Here is a 15,591-nt window from a genome sequence, read left to right as displayed (position 1 = left end):
CCCTTGATGCAAAACGTTATGATGCAAAAAACATTCTCTTTAGGTTTGTTTTGTGCAAAAGTAGTAAAACATAAAAAAACATGTATGTATGTATCACTAATTGTAATGACGCAGCAAATAAAATGATCGTATTATTTATGCAAAAATATCAACGCTGCTAAATTTACCCGGTGGCAGCATTGCTGTTTTTTTTCCCCATCCACCGCATAAAGAGTTAATAAAAGTTAATCAATGAGTTAAGTGTACCCAAAATGGTGCCATTAAAAACTACAAATTGTCCTGCAAAAAAAAACAAGCCCTCATATGACTTCAGAGATGGGAAAATAAAAAAAGCTACAGCTCTTGGAATGAAAAAATTAAATGAAAACTACTTTCAACATGAAGGCAACATAAAAACAATGTTTTTTTACCACCTGCCACCATCCATTTACCCATAGTTATACAGTATATTGCAGTCACTCTGACATCACTAATGCTGTCTTGACGTTGACGATATAGTCCTAGGAGACCTCAGAGTGTCATACATCTGCTACTTGCTTCTAATCAAATGTTTTATACCAAAAGAAAGGGCTGTAAACTTAATTATAGCGTGATGATACAAGGCTTTAGCTCTTTGCTGGATCCCAGTGCTTGAAAAATAAAGAGCAGCAGAATAATGAGCAGAGTCCTCATAAGCGTTTACATCAGATGGGCGCAGTGGGGGAGGGGTAAGGGTCACTGAATTTAATAAAAGGACATTCTATATTCAGATTAGGAATAAATGATAAGGTACTTTCAGGTGGTACGGCTCAAGGCCACGTCTACCACACATTCCCGGCTATGGCCTAGATAATCCGGATGTGTGGGGTGAAAATTGTACTGTGACTAGTCTAGGGACATTTGTTGGGCTACTTTCACATTTGCGGCACAGCATTCCAGCATTGCTAGATGCTACCAGAATCCCCACCGGCCCCATTAACTATAAAGTAATAGCCGGACTGGGGGGCGTAGCCTTTAGGGGAGGCTACCATGACGGGGGTTTGGTTAAGCGACCCCCGGGGGATAGGAGAGGTGTAGCCAGAGGGGTTAATCCAATTGTGGATGAGGCCCCTCGGCATGAGCAAGTGGTGGGTGAACACATTCCAGGTAGATCCTCTAGACTCCGCCTTCCCAGGGACGTCGAGTGAAGACCCTAGATTCCACGTCCCTGGTCCCAGCCGGGCCAGGGGACCATCATGGGAGTGCCTTTCACCGGGATCGTCGTGGAGGGACGGATGTCAGGAGTCAGGATCTTCGGCTGATGGGGTCACAGCACCCAGGCAGCCAGGTGAGGCGCTATTGGGACCTTTAGTGCAGTTACTCGCTAGTTCTTCTGCGGGGGCGGCAGGGGGGCCCCAGGGGGAGTTGGGTAGGGGGTTAGGGCAGTTGTTGGGGGGCTTAGAAGTGTTATTAGCTAATTGGGGTGCGGGGGGGGATGTCACCGTTGCCAGCATGGGTGGTGGGGGGAAGTTCTGGTGGGGTGGGGCGGGAGGACAGTCCGTGTTAGGCCCGCGAGGTGCCACGGCATCAGTGCAGATGCAAGCGGGCGGTTCGGAGCAGGAGGATAGGGTGCGGCTGGACGATAAAGCAAGGGGGGAGGTCTACGTTTGCTTCGAGGGGCCGTTGGGGGCCCATTTGCAGCAAGAAGTTAGAGAAAAAATTTGGAGAGCGGAGTATGTGGAGATTTTTTCCCTGCTCCCTTTGGAGAAGTTTAACCTGGATAAAGCTAGGAAGGATGAGGGCAAAAAAGAGGAGGAAGAAAAGCGTCGGTACCGGTTAATACTGCGGACGTTCCCTAATTGGTTACAGGCGTTCGCGATATTAGCCAGCGTGGTAGGGGAGAAGGCGCCAGAGTGCTGCTCCACAATGTTTTGCTATCTAGACTCCATCGGGGAAGCGTATCGCGTATACGGTGAGCAGGCGTGGCTGCGTTATGATGAGCAGTTTAGGCAGCGTAAGGCGGTGCGCCCGAGTATTAGATGGGATCACAAAGACATAGCTTTGTGGTTAAGAGTGACAGCGCCGGTAAGGTTGGCTCAGTCCTTTCGGGGGGAATCAGGAGCTCAGTCCTTTCGGGGTGAGGCGGGAGCCGGAGGACAGTCGGCCTTCCCAGCAGCGTCAGCAAAGGGACTGTGTTTCCTATTTAATGAAGGTGGATGCAAATTCGGAGCCAAGTGCAAGTTCAAGCACGAGTGCTCTAGCTGTGGGGGGTCCCATGGAGCCACGCGGTGCTTCAGGGGTGCTAGGCAGAAGGGAAGCAAGGGTTTTAGCAAAGGGGGAGACGCCGGTTTCGTCTGGAAAAGATGGAAGCGTTTCTTGGTAGATACCCGGACGCGAGGGCCGCGAAACTGTTACGGGAGGGTTTACTGTGGGGTTTCGTATCCCGTTTGTTCCGTTGGGGCCGGTGTTGTTTAAAAAGAATTTGCAGTCTGCTAGGGAACACCCAGGCATAGTCACTGAGAAGCTGGAGAAAGAAATGAGGTTGGGAAGGATGGCTGGGCCTTTTTCGGTGCCCCCGATAGAGGATTTGCGCCGGTCGCCTCTGGGGGTGGTTCCGAAGAAGGAGGCGAATAAATTTCGCCTCATTCATCATTTATCCTTCTCAAAGGGATCGTCGGTCAACGACGGTATCGATCAGACGTTATGCTCGGTGGTCTATACCTCGTTTGACGCGGCAGTGCAGTGGGTTAAAAAGTTTGGGAAAGGGGCGTTGATGGCGAAGACAGACATAGAAGCCGTGTTCAGGTTGCTACCAGTTCATCCAGATAGTCTGTTTTTGGGATGGGGGGTTGTTTGTAGACCGTTGTTTACCGATGGGATGTTCGCTATCATGCGCGTATTGTGAAACATTCAGCTCATTTTTAGAATGGGCAGTTAAGGACTCGGCCGGATGTGAATTTATCATTCACTATTTGGACGATTTCCTGTGTATTTGCCCCGGAAAATCGAGTGTGTGTTCATTATTGCTGCACAAGCTAGAGGTGCTTTTCGACGCATTTGGTGTTCCCCTGGCGGCGGAAAAAACGGTGGGTCCGACGACGGAATTGAGCTTCCTAGGTATAGTGATCGTTTCGGTGCGCATGGAATGTAGACTGCCCCGGGACAAGCTGGAGGATTTAAAAAGGGAGGTGGAAAGGGCTCTGCGATTAGCAAAAATACAGTTGCGGGAGCTGCAGTCGATCCTGGGAAAGCTCAATTTTGCCTGTCGTATCATGCCCATAGGTAGGATTTTTAGCAGGCGGTTGACGGCAGCGACAGCAGGGGTGACAGCACCGCATCACTACATTAGGTTAGGGCGGGAGCTAAGGGAGGATTTACGAGTGTGGGCATCGTTTCTGAGTCGTTATAATGGCCGGGATATGTTTATGGGGGATGTTGTGGAGGCGTTTGACTTTGACCTGTTTTCTGATGCGGTGGGAGGATGTGGCTATGGGGCTTATTGTGCGGGTCAATGGTGTGCGGGGGTGTGGCCTGACGCTTGAGTGAGGAGAGGCTGGGTGAGGGATTTGGCGCTACTGGAACTTTTCCCCATAGTGGCAGCGGTCATACTGTGAGGGGAGAAGTTTATGAATAAGAAGGTCCGTTTCCACTGTGACAACCTGGTAGTGGTGCAGGCAATTAACGGGTTGTCGGCCTCGTCACCTTTGGTGGTGCGGTTATTACAGAGGCTAGTCCTGGAGTGTTTGACCATCAACGCGTGGGTGGTAGCTGTGCACGTACCAGGGGTTGACAACTGTATTGCTGATGCTCTCTCTCGTTCACAGTGGGAGCGTTTTCGCCAGCTGGCTCCGGAGGCAGAGGAAGACGGGCTGGACTGCCCGAACTGCCTATGGGAACTTCTGGAGACACCGTAATGGGGCTCATCCAGTCTTCTTTAGCGCCCGGTACGTGGGAGACATATCGCAGGGCCTGGCAGTGTTGGGAGGAATGGAAGGCTAGACTGGGGGTTGGGGACGAGGAGTTGGAAATATCATTGCTGTTATTTATGGGCCACTGTAGAGAAGAGTGTTGGTCCGTTTCGAAGTTGAATGGTTGTGTGGCAGGTTTAGCTTTTGGTTTCAGGCTTTTAAAGTTGCTAGACGTTACTAAGTCCTTCCTGGTGGTGAGGGCGCTGAAGGGTTGGCGGCGTTTGCGGTCGGTTGAGGACAATCGTAGGCCGGTGTCATTTTCCCTGCTCCTGCAGTTGGGTGAGCAGTTGGATACAGTTTGTGTTTCTCCGTGGGAAGTGCGGCTGTTCAGGTTGGCTTTTTCACTGGCGTTCTTTGGAGCTTTGCGTTTGGGGGAACTGATGAGTCCATCGGTTAGTAGAAGAGGGGGGTTGCTTTGGGATGACTTCGACCTTTTTACAGATAGGGTGGAGTTCATTACTAGGAGGTCAAAAACGGATGTGGAGAGCAGGGGCCGCAAGGTAGTTCTATTTGCGGTGCCGGGTTGTTTGATGTGCCCAGTCCATTGTATGCGGCAGTATGCAGAGGAGGTGCAGAGAGCAGTGTCTCCTCATCTGGTGCACGCCGATGGGTCTTTCCTTTCACGCTTTCAGTTCACAGCGGTTTTTAAAAGGTGCTTGGTTCAGTTGGGCAGAGAAGTGGAAGGTTACTCGAGTCATTCATTTAGAATTGGGGCGGCGACGGAGGCAGCTTGTTGGGGGTTGGGGCAAGAGGTGATAAAGCGGATAGGGAGGTGGGAATTGGTCCGGTTTAGTTCATATATCAGTCCGGAAAGATTGTAGCACTGAGTGTTGTATTTACTGCATGTGGGATGTTTTTTGGTGTCTTTTTCATTTCTGTCATTACAGGTTTGGACCCAGCTCTAGTTTGGATTATGGGCCATTCTTACGTTTTTTGGGGAGCCATGCAGGCAGCGGTTCGGCCGGATGGTCAGCAGTTGGGGTTTGACCGTTCCACAGCGGTGGTAAGATGGCTGGGTCGTAGGGGAATGATGTGGGGGGGGGGGGGGGGTATTGTCAGAGGTGCACAGGTTTGTCAGACTGGACAGGGCCCCGGACGTATTGGTCCTGTACGTGGGGGGCAATGATTTGGGGGCGCGGCCTCTAAGGGAGTTAGTGAAGGACATAAAGTTTGACCTCCTTAGGTTGTGGTCGCTGTTCCCAAACCTTGTGACGGTGTGGTCGGACATAGTCCCCCGTAAGGTGTGGAGGTGTGCGCGCTCAGTGGAGGGAATTAACAAGGCAAGGGTGAAGGTTAACCGGGCTATCCGCCGGTTTATGGCAAGGAATGGGGCAGTGGCGGTGAGGCATGCGGACCTGAAACGTGATGTTGGGGGGTTTTGGCGAGCGGATGGCGTACACTTGAATGCTGTGGGATTGGATATGTGGTGCTTGGCCTTGCAGGAGGGGATCGAGACTGCGTTGCGTATGTGGAGGGACGCCCGGGCATAAGGAGTCAAGCCCATGCGTTTGTAGCGGTGGGAGGTCCTTGAAGTTGGAGAGATTCTAAGGTGATGAGGATGGTAGTGCTCCACAGTTGGTTGGTGGTCGGTTGTGGATAATTTTGGGGGGTGGGCCGTCAGGGGTGCCTCCGAGCTGGCGCTTAACGGCTGGTGGCAAGGCGGCTCAACCTGGTAATAAACTTCTGCTGTTTGGGGCTTCCAGGACTTCCCCCGTTGGGATTCAGGAATATGTTACAGTTTGGAAATTAAAGGTTATTTATTATATGTATTTATGTAATAAAACGGCTGCTGTGCCGATTTTAATCCAAACTTAGTGTCCGTGTTTTATTGGGAGTTGGCCGAGGCCGGGTTAGGGGACGTGCCGGTGGGAGGCTTGAGATAGTAAACTGGGTAAAAAGGGGGAGCGAGTGGGGAATGACCAATACCCCCCTCATGGGGTCTGGAGGAGATCCAGCCGCAACCCGACATATATGCCCAGAATCGCAGCAGTTTTTGTCTGCTGATTCCCAACATTCTACGGGGGAACATCCTGTCGGAAGGCGGTACCTCATATGTGAAACTAGTCTTACTAGTAGATTAGAGGTTAGTAATAACTGGCACCAGTGGATTACAGACTGTAGTAACTAGCACCAATGGGTTAGAATGTGGTGATTACTGGGACCAGTGGGTTAGAATCTGATAAAAATTACACCAGTGGATTAGATTCTAGTAATAACTGCCACCAGTGGGTTAAAGTCTGGCAGTAATCAGCACAGTGCATTACAGTCTGGTAATAACTGGCGCCACTGGGTTATGGTCCGTTAATAATTAACACCACTGTTACATTGTGGTAATAATTAGCACCATTGGGTTATGGTCTGTTAATATTTAGCACCACTGTGTTATAGTCTAGTAATAATTAGCACCACTGGGTCATGATCTGGCAATAATTAGCACCACTGGGTTATGGTCCGTTAATAATTAACACCACTGCTACGTTGTGGTAATAATTAGCACCATTAGGTTATGATCTGGTAATAATTAGCACCACTGGGTTATTGTCTAGCAATAATTAGTACCACTAGGTTATGGTCTGATAATAATTAGCACCACTGGGTTACTTTCTGTTAATAATTAGCAACACTGGGTTATGATCTGGCAATAATTAGCACCATTAGGTTATGATCTGGTAATAATTAGCACAACTGGGTTATGTTCTGGTAATAATTAGTATAACACCCCAGAGTGGTGTTACCACTCCTGCTACCTGGTACTGTCTTTATTGGGCTAACAAAATGTCATCTTATGTATTGTTGTCCAGGTCCTCCACACTGTGCATTCCTAATCGTTATGCAACGGTTATGTTCATGTAATATACCTGGTTCACCAGCAGGTGGCAGCAAATATGGCAGAGCTGTACTTAGATAGAATGGAGTTTTGCATTCCATTCTAACCCCCCTCTGTAGAGAAGTGGGCTATTCCTACTTCCTTCAGGAAGGGTGGGGACCAGTTAGAGTCAGTTCTAGTCTTCCCTAGTAAGGGGAATGGTGTGCAGGGGCACGTCTCTGCTGGACGTGCCCATGCCAGCCAGAGCATCCTAAGCTCTGCTGGCCATGGAGGCAGAAATTTGGAGCCTCAGAAGCCAAGGGCATAGTCCTCTGGCAGAACCAAAGTCCGACTAAGGAGAGAGGTGCAGCATAAAGAAGAAATCAAAGTCATTAAGCTAGCTTGTCAGCACAGCAGAGATAAAGAGATAAAGCAGAGTTGAGTTTGCCATCCAGTTCATGCTAAAGCTTACTGGAACCAAAACAAAGCCTGAAAACTGTTTGGAGAAACATTTATTCAAGTAAAGCTGCCATTGAACTTCATCTCAAGGTCTGGTCCAGCGGTATCCAGGTAGGATCACCGTGACACACATAAAGAGACATTTAGGCCACACTACACCACTCAGCATTCCTACTAAACCTGGGACGCGATATAGAGGGGCCCTGTGGGGAGGCGCACATTGCATTAGCACCACTGGGTTATGGTCTGGTAATAATTAGCACCACTGGATTACGGTCTGGTAATAACTGGTACCAGTGGATTAGAATCTGATGATAACTGGGACCAGAAGGATTTCAGTTTGATGACAAATGGCAGCTAGGCCGCTGGTAATACATCTATAGACAATGGGTGCAGACAATGAGGCTTGTGGTAAAAGGGAAAAGACAAGAGTGTTTCTCTATTTTCGGCATAGACAACTAAACAACCACTGTATGGGCGCACTGCTTATGTTACAGAGAGCAGGAGCTTTTACATAGAAGATTAATGACGCTATTCTATGTGCCTTGCGCCTACTGTCATCTAAGGTTTAGTAAGCAGATTTACATTGGCCCCTGACAGGTGAGAAGCTTCGGACCCTCCTCCTCCTCATAGCGTCCCCCATCCTTCTTCTAGCGGTTCCATTCTCCGCTGAGTTATAGATTTCTTTTCCAAGTCTTCTCTCCTTACTGCGCTCAGGATTTTCCAATTATTATATGACATTTAAACATAAAGTCTCGGAGCTCAGTGATAAAACTTTGATGCCGGAGGCTCCATGACAACTGCTCACAGGTATCAGCCAGTCACCCTGCCCCCACCATGAGAGCTGTCACACTGAACTCATTTAAAGGGAATGTGTCATCAGAAAATGACCTATAGTTTAAATCAGTTTTTTATCTTTAGCATATGCTTGAAGAATTTTCGGTGATGCTACTTTTCATTTTCCTTATCACTTTTTATATTTAAACTAAAACCAAAAACTCCTGCATTTTTCGCACTGGTCACTAACCCTAATTATTGGCGCCACTTCTTGGTCTGTACAGAGCACTTTATTGCAGTTACCTGCTTATCTATACACAGAGGTGGTATCATTACATGCAGAATAAAGGGCTCCTTACATAGGAACGCTCATTAACGATTATCTGGCGGTGTAAATGTGCCTCTGATTACCCGATAAATGAGCGAACAAAAATATTGTTTATCGACAACAGATCATGCTGTGTTAACACGACCTGCTGCCGGCAAAAGTCAGTATGGGGAAGAGCGATGGCATTAGTGATAGCTCCTCCCGATAATCTGGAGGAGTTCGCTGCATGTGCTCCATCAGCGAGCAGCAGATTGTTGGGAAGAATAATCTGCTGATCTGCTCCATGTAAAGGGACCTTTAGGCTTGCTTCACATCTACATGAGAAATTAATAGTAAAAAATCCTAATGTACCACTTGTATGACCTTTTGGGGGACACAAAGTGTAAAATAAAAAAATTAAAAAATAAGTTTCTCACGTAAAAAAAAGCCCTTTTCCCCAATTAAGTCATTTAAAAATTATTAAAAATAGAAAAAAAATAGACATATTTGGTATTGTCTGGTCCATAACGACCGACTCTATAAAAATATTACATTATCTACCCCATGGGTAGGTAAATGTCGTAAAAAAAAAATTACACCAAAATAGCTTTTTGTAGTCACCTCACCTCCCAAAAAACATAATATCAATCGATCAAAAAGCTACATGTACCCCAAAATGGTACCAATGAAAATATCACCTCATCCCGCAAAAAATGAGCCCTCGCACAAGACCATAGCCAGGAAAAAAAAAATATATATGGCTCTAAGAAAATGCCAACACATAAAAATGCACTTATTGTGTAAAACGTAAAAAAATTAAAAAAATAGACATATTTGGTATTGTCACGTCCGTAACGACCAGATCTATAAAAATATCACATGATCTACCCCATCAAGTAAACGGCGTAAAAAAAAATGACGCCAAACAGTTTTTTTTTGTGACCTCACCTCTCAGAAAATTTGATAAAAAGCCAAAATGGTGCCAATAAAAACTGCAGCTCAGTCAACACAAAAATAAAAAAGTTATCGCTCTTAAAAACCATTTCAGCAAATTCCATGTTAGAAAATCCAGATGCTGCTCCTTCTGAGCCCTGGCGTATCCCCAAATAGCAGTTTACGACCACAATTGGGGTATTAGGGAGAAAATGGGTAGCAAATTGTGGGGTGAGTTCTTGTTATACTTTGTGAAAAAAGAAAGTTTGGGCTTAAAGCACCATTTTCTTGTAAAAAGTATTTTTTTCATTTTCACAGCCAAATGTTATAAATTCTATGAAATGCCTGTTGGGTCAAAGGGCTTACTACACTATTTAAAAAGTCCTTGGGTTGTGTAGTTTCCAAAATGGTGACACTTTTTGGGGGTTTTAATGTGGGGGTACCTCAGGGTCTCCTCAAATGCAACATGGTTTCTCAAGACCATTCCAGCAAACTCTGCCCTCCAAAAACCATATGGCGCTCCTTTCCTTCTGAGCTAGGCCGAGTGCCCATACAGCAGTTTACAGCCACATATGGAGTGCTTCTGCAAACTGCACAATCAGGGTAATAAATAACCCTTGATGTATTAGGCTGCATTCACACGGGCGAGATTTCCGCGCGGGTGCAATGCGGTAGGTGAACGTATTGCACCCGCACTGAATCCCGACCCATTCATTTCAATGGGGCTGTTCAGATGAGCGGTGATTTTCACGCATCACTTGTGCGTTGCGTGAAAATCGCAGCATGCTCTATATTCTGCGTTTTTCACGCAACACAGGCCCCATAGAAGTGAATGGGGTTGTGTGAAAATCGCAAGCATCCGCAAGCAAGTGCGGATGCGGTGCGATTTTCACGCACGGTTGCCTAGGAGACGATCGGGATGGAGACCCGATCATTATTATTTTCCCTTATAACATGGTTATAAGGGAAATAATAGCATTCTGAATACAGAATGCATAGTAAAATAGCGCTGGAGGGGTTAAAAAAATAATAATAATAATAATTTAACTCACCTTAGTCCACTTGATCGCGTAGCACGGCATGTCCTTCTGTCTCCTTTGCTGAACAGGACCTGTGGTGAGCATTAATTACAGGTAAAGGACCTTTGGTGACGTCACTCCGGTCATCACATGATCCATCACATGATCTTTTACCATGGTGATAGATCATGTGATGACCAGAGTGACATCACCAAAGGTCCTTTACCTGTAATTAATGCTCAACGCAGGTCCTGTTCAGCAAAGGAGACAGAAGGAGATGCCGGGCTACGCGATCAAGTGGACTAAGGTGAGTTAAATATTTATTTATTTATTTTAACCCCTCCAGCGCTAGTTTACTATGCATTCTGTATTCAGAATGCTATTATTTTCCCTTATAACTATGTTATAAGGGGAAATAATACAATCTACAGAACACCGATCCCAAGCCCGAACTTCTGTGAAGAAGTTCGGGTTTGGGTACCAAACATGCGCGATTTTTCTCACGCGAGTGCAAAACGCCCGTGTGAACCCAGCCTTACAGGAAAAAAATTTGATTTAAATGAAAAATCTGCAAAAAAAGTGAAATTTTGAAAATTCACCATTTTGCTTTCATTCCTGTGGAATACTTAAAGGGTTAACAACATTTAAAAAAAAAAACAACGAAAAAACAAAAACTGTTTTAAATACTTTTGAGGGGTGTAGTTTCTAAAATGGGTTAATTTATGGGTGGTTTCTATTATGTCAGTTCTATTAAGTGACTTCAGAACTGAACTGGTCCTTAAAAAAGTTGATTTTGGAACTTTTCTTGAAAATTTCAAAAATTGCTTCTAAAATTCAAAACATTCTAACGCTCTATAAAAATAAAATGACATTACCAAAATGATGCCAACATAAAGTAGGCATATGGTGAATGTTAATTAATAAGTATTTTATGAGGTTTCACTATCTGTCTTAAAAGCAGAGAGATTGCACCACCCTACAATCCATCAGCAGTGGCCGTGCTTGCACACTATAGAAAAAGTGCAGAGTTCTCTGGTGGCCGGGACCGTTAGAGCTCACATAGGCTGGTGCTTTTCTCTTTAGTGTGCGAGCATGGCCACCGCTGATGGATTGAAGGATGGTCGTAACCATGTAAACGAGCGTGTTATAATGTGATGGAAAAATGAATCCAGACAGCAAAGGGAAGCAATATGGATAATAACAATACATTAGGAAGTGGCTGGTATTAACTTTCTCTATATGATAAATGCTATTTATTAATGCAACCCCTTTAAACTTTATTACACCTGCAGATAATTGTTAAGATAATCTCTAATAGGTGTTTGTATGAACGCTCATTAGCGATGATCTGGCAATGTAATACTGCTGCCGATTATCTGATTCATTGGGTAATTGAAATCTTTTAGCAGGCTTAAAAATCCTCATTTGTTGGTGGTAGATCATGCTGGGTAATCACGATCTGCTGCCGGCAAACAATGATTCAGTATGGGGATGAGCGATGGTAATAGTGATAGCTCCTCCCCATACTGTGAAGGAGATCATTGCATGTAATGGCCATGATCTCCTCCGCTAACGAGCAGGCTGCCGTAAAGCAATTTTCTTAATGCTTTGTAAATGCTGTTAAGAACACCTCAGCCAAGATGGCCGCCCCCAAAATCATGTTCAGAAAATAAAATAAAAAAATCTGTAATGAGAAAATAAAAAGAGATTATAAAAAAGGAAAAGTATTACTATCTGGCTTTAACTGGCAGATAAAATTGTTGTATAGGTCCACGGTTAGGGTTGCCACCCGGCCTGTATCTCGGAAGCCAAGCCGGTAATTTAGTGCCCCTGCCAGTGGTGGTAATTTGTTTCTACCGGCAATAATAATTGCTGGTCTTTTCCTATAAGGACTGTTACCAATAAGCGCTTCCATTATGGAGCAGTCATTAGTACAACCTTTAATTAATCTCCCCCCAACCTCCCTTGTGTTAAAGAAAAAAGAACTCATCTCCTCCATTTGATCACAGGATGGACCTGCGAGACATCACGCAGCGAGTGTTTACAGCGGCGTGATCAAATGGATGAGGTGAGTTGGTTCTTTTTGCACAGAGAAAAGAAGCAGCATTACTATTACTGGGGGGCACTACTGGGGGCATCAATATTACTGGGGGGCTTTAATGGAGGCACTATTAATTCTGGGGGCCCTAATGAGGGCATTATTAATTCTGGGGGGCACTAATGGGGGCATTAATATTATTGGGGGGCACGCATGGAGGTATTATTAATTCTGAGGGGCACTAATGGAAGCATTACTATTATTGAGGGTCCATGTGTAGAAAGAAAAGGATCCAGCACCAGTTGTGAAAGTTTTTCGGTCCCGGTCTTTATTTCACCAAATTTCAAAAAATTTACAAATACAGTGGCACCCGTTCCCACTCTTCCCCGATTTACGCGTTTCGAACACTTCTGATCTTAGTCATAATCGAAAGTATCTGATCCGCCATGACCTTAAATAGGTTCAACCTCCATCTCCCCCCTCCACAAAGGGGCGGGGGGAGGAGGGGAGGCGGGCCCGATCATCAGCGCATCAGACACCTGTTCAAACAAACACACCAGTGACATAAAAAATCTAATTAAATAATTAAATAATTCATAAGATCATGTGTAGGAGAGCTGGTACCGGAGAAGATAACATGCATGTCTTGTTTCGGAAAACATGTATATATTGTCTGTCCGCATCTCGATTTTTCCACAAGTTATAGCATATTCTCCTAAATATTGCATATGCTATCCTTGTGGGTAATCTTCATTCAGCCCACTGAAAAAAATCGCAATGTGAATAGGGTTGCTGGACTGTCCCATTTTCTCATGCATATATTTTGTAACAGTGCTACATAACACAATGTCAGCTCAGCTACATAAGAATTTCCCTAAGTATCGCATGTGTTATTCATTTGGGTAATCCTCATTCCGCCCACTGGAAAATCGCATAATGTGAACAAAGTTCAGTGGACTATCCCTTGATCTAATTTTCTCATGCATATATTTTATAACAATACCAGCTCAGCTACACAACATAACTATCCCATCATAAAAAGAAATGTATATATATATAAAAGTAAAATAGGTATAAAAACAATGCAAAAAAAGGCTTTGTTACATCATATATATATAAACTCAATATAAATACATCAGTTCTTTTCTGAAGTTTAGACCTTGTCACCCCTAAATGCATTGAAGCAACTGCCATGTGATTGGTTGACTAGATAATTGCATTAAGAAGAAATAGAACAGGTGTTCCTAATAATTCTTTAGGTGAGTGTATATCATCCTCATAGAGAATTGGGAGCCATTTTTCAATAATCTTTTTTATTTTAGGGAATTGGCGATTATAAGTTAGCACAAGAGTGGGTTTGGATTCCTTTCCTTGTATTACAGTAAGTATGTCAGAATTGGTGTTTTCACATATTTCTGTTCCTTTATTTATTTAGGTTTCTATTTCTGTTTATTGGGGCACTATTATTCTTATTTCTGGAATTGTTCTTTCTGTTATAATTTATTCTAAGACCCAACAACTCTGATCTTAATTTGCTTTTTGCAATGTTCAAACACCTGGAAAGCACCAGTGTGGATACCCCCTAATTTTTAGGCGCTTTCAGATGGTTTCACATTCTTTATTGAATGCCATCTCTGTACTGCATATCCTACGGGCGCGTGTAAATTCTCCTACTGGTATGCCCTTAATTGTATGGGTAGGGTGATGGCTATCTGCCTTTAGGATCGTATTCCCTGATATTTCTTTACGATATGTTTCAGTATTTATTATCTGGTCTGGGATTCCTGTCAGTCTTAAATCCAAAAAGCTGATAGTCTCGGTGTGTTGTACATGAACAAATTTTAAATTGTAGGTGTTATGGTTAACATAGGTTATAAAGTCTGGTATGGCAGACACATCGCCACCCCAAATGAGGAGTAGATCATCGATGTATCTGCCATACCAGACCAAACACCCAGAGAAAGGATTGTCCACCGAAAAAATTTACCTTTCCTCCCAGTAGGCCATGGTGAGATTGGCCAATGACGGGGAGAATTTGGCCCCCATTGAAACTCCTGCGATCTGAACGTAAAAAATCTCATCAAATAAGAAATAATTATGTGTCAGCAGATAAGATGTTATTTCCAAAATAAAATCAATAAACATATGTGAATATCTACTGTATTTATGCAAATGATATTCTAATGCTAAAAGAGCAATAGCATGAGGAATGGATGGATACAGTGAAACCACGTCTAATGTCAACCACAAGTAATTATTTTGCCACTTGCAGTTATGCATATATCTGAGTACATCTGTGGTGTCTCTGATATATCCAGGAATTCTCTTGACTAGTGGCTGTAACACTGAATCCAGCCATTCACAGTTTTTTTCCGCTAGGGACCCAATACCCGACACTATAGGTCGTAATGGGGGAGGGTTGATGCTCTTATGTACTTTTGGAAGACCATGTATGATCGGTGTTATCGGTGAGTCAACATTCAAAAAGGCATATTGTTTATGATTAATAAAACCCCTTTCTTTACCTCTGTTCAAGATGAGAACTAATTCCTCTTTGTATTTAGATAGGGGATTATGTTTTAATATTTGGTAAGTGGTGCTGTCAGACAAAACCCCCAACATCTGTTCATGATAGCAGGTCTTGTCCAACACCACCACCGAACCTCCCTTGTCCGCCATCTTGAATATGAGATCTTTTTTATGTTCTAATTCTTTTAGTGCTATTATTGAGGGCACTTTTAATTCTTGGGGGGCACTAATGAGGGCATTATTAAATCTGGGGGGCACTAATTGGGGCATTAATATTGCTGGGGGCACTTATGGGGGCATTATTAATTCTGGGGGCATTACTATTACTGGGGGCACTAATGGAGGCATTACTATTACTGGGGGCACTAATGGAGGCATTACTATTACTGGGGGGTACTAATGGGGGCATTATTATTCTAGGGGGCACTAATAGAGGCATTACTATAACTGGGGGGCAGTAATGGAGGCATTACTATTACTGGGGGCACTAATGGGGGCATTATCCATTCTGGGGGGCACTAATGGAGGCATTAATGTTACTGGGGGGCACTAATGGGGGCACTATTAATAATGGGAGCCACATTATGACATAGCGACTTAACACCCCTTTTGTGTGTGGTGGCTTAATGTGTCAATGGGGACGAAATGGCAGTCCAGCGACACGGCGAAATAGCGGCAGGACGGATCTGACAGGGTGAACAGCCTGTCGGATCCGTCCTGCCGCTAGTGTGAAAGTAGCCTAACATGTTCTGCTACTACACATGGACATGCTGCAATCTGCATACATTACGTTGCGC

The sequence above is a fragment of the Bufo bufo genome, chromosome 1 (genome assembly GCF_905171765.1).
Source record: "Bufo bufo chromosome 1, aBufBuf1.1, whole genome shotgun sequence".
Lineage (NCBI taxonomy): Eukaryota > Metazoa > Chordata > Amphibia > Anura > Bufonidae > Bufo > Bufo bufo.
Note: the sequence above shows the minus strand (reverse complement) of the source record.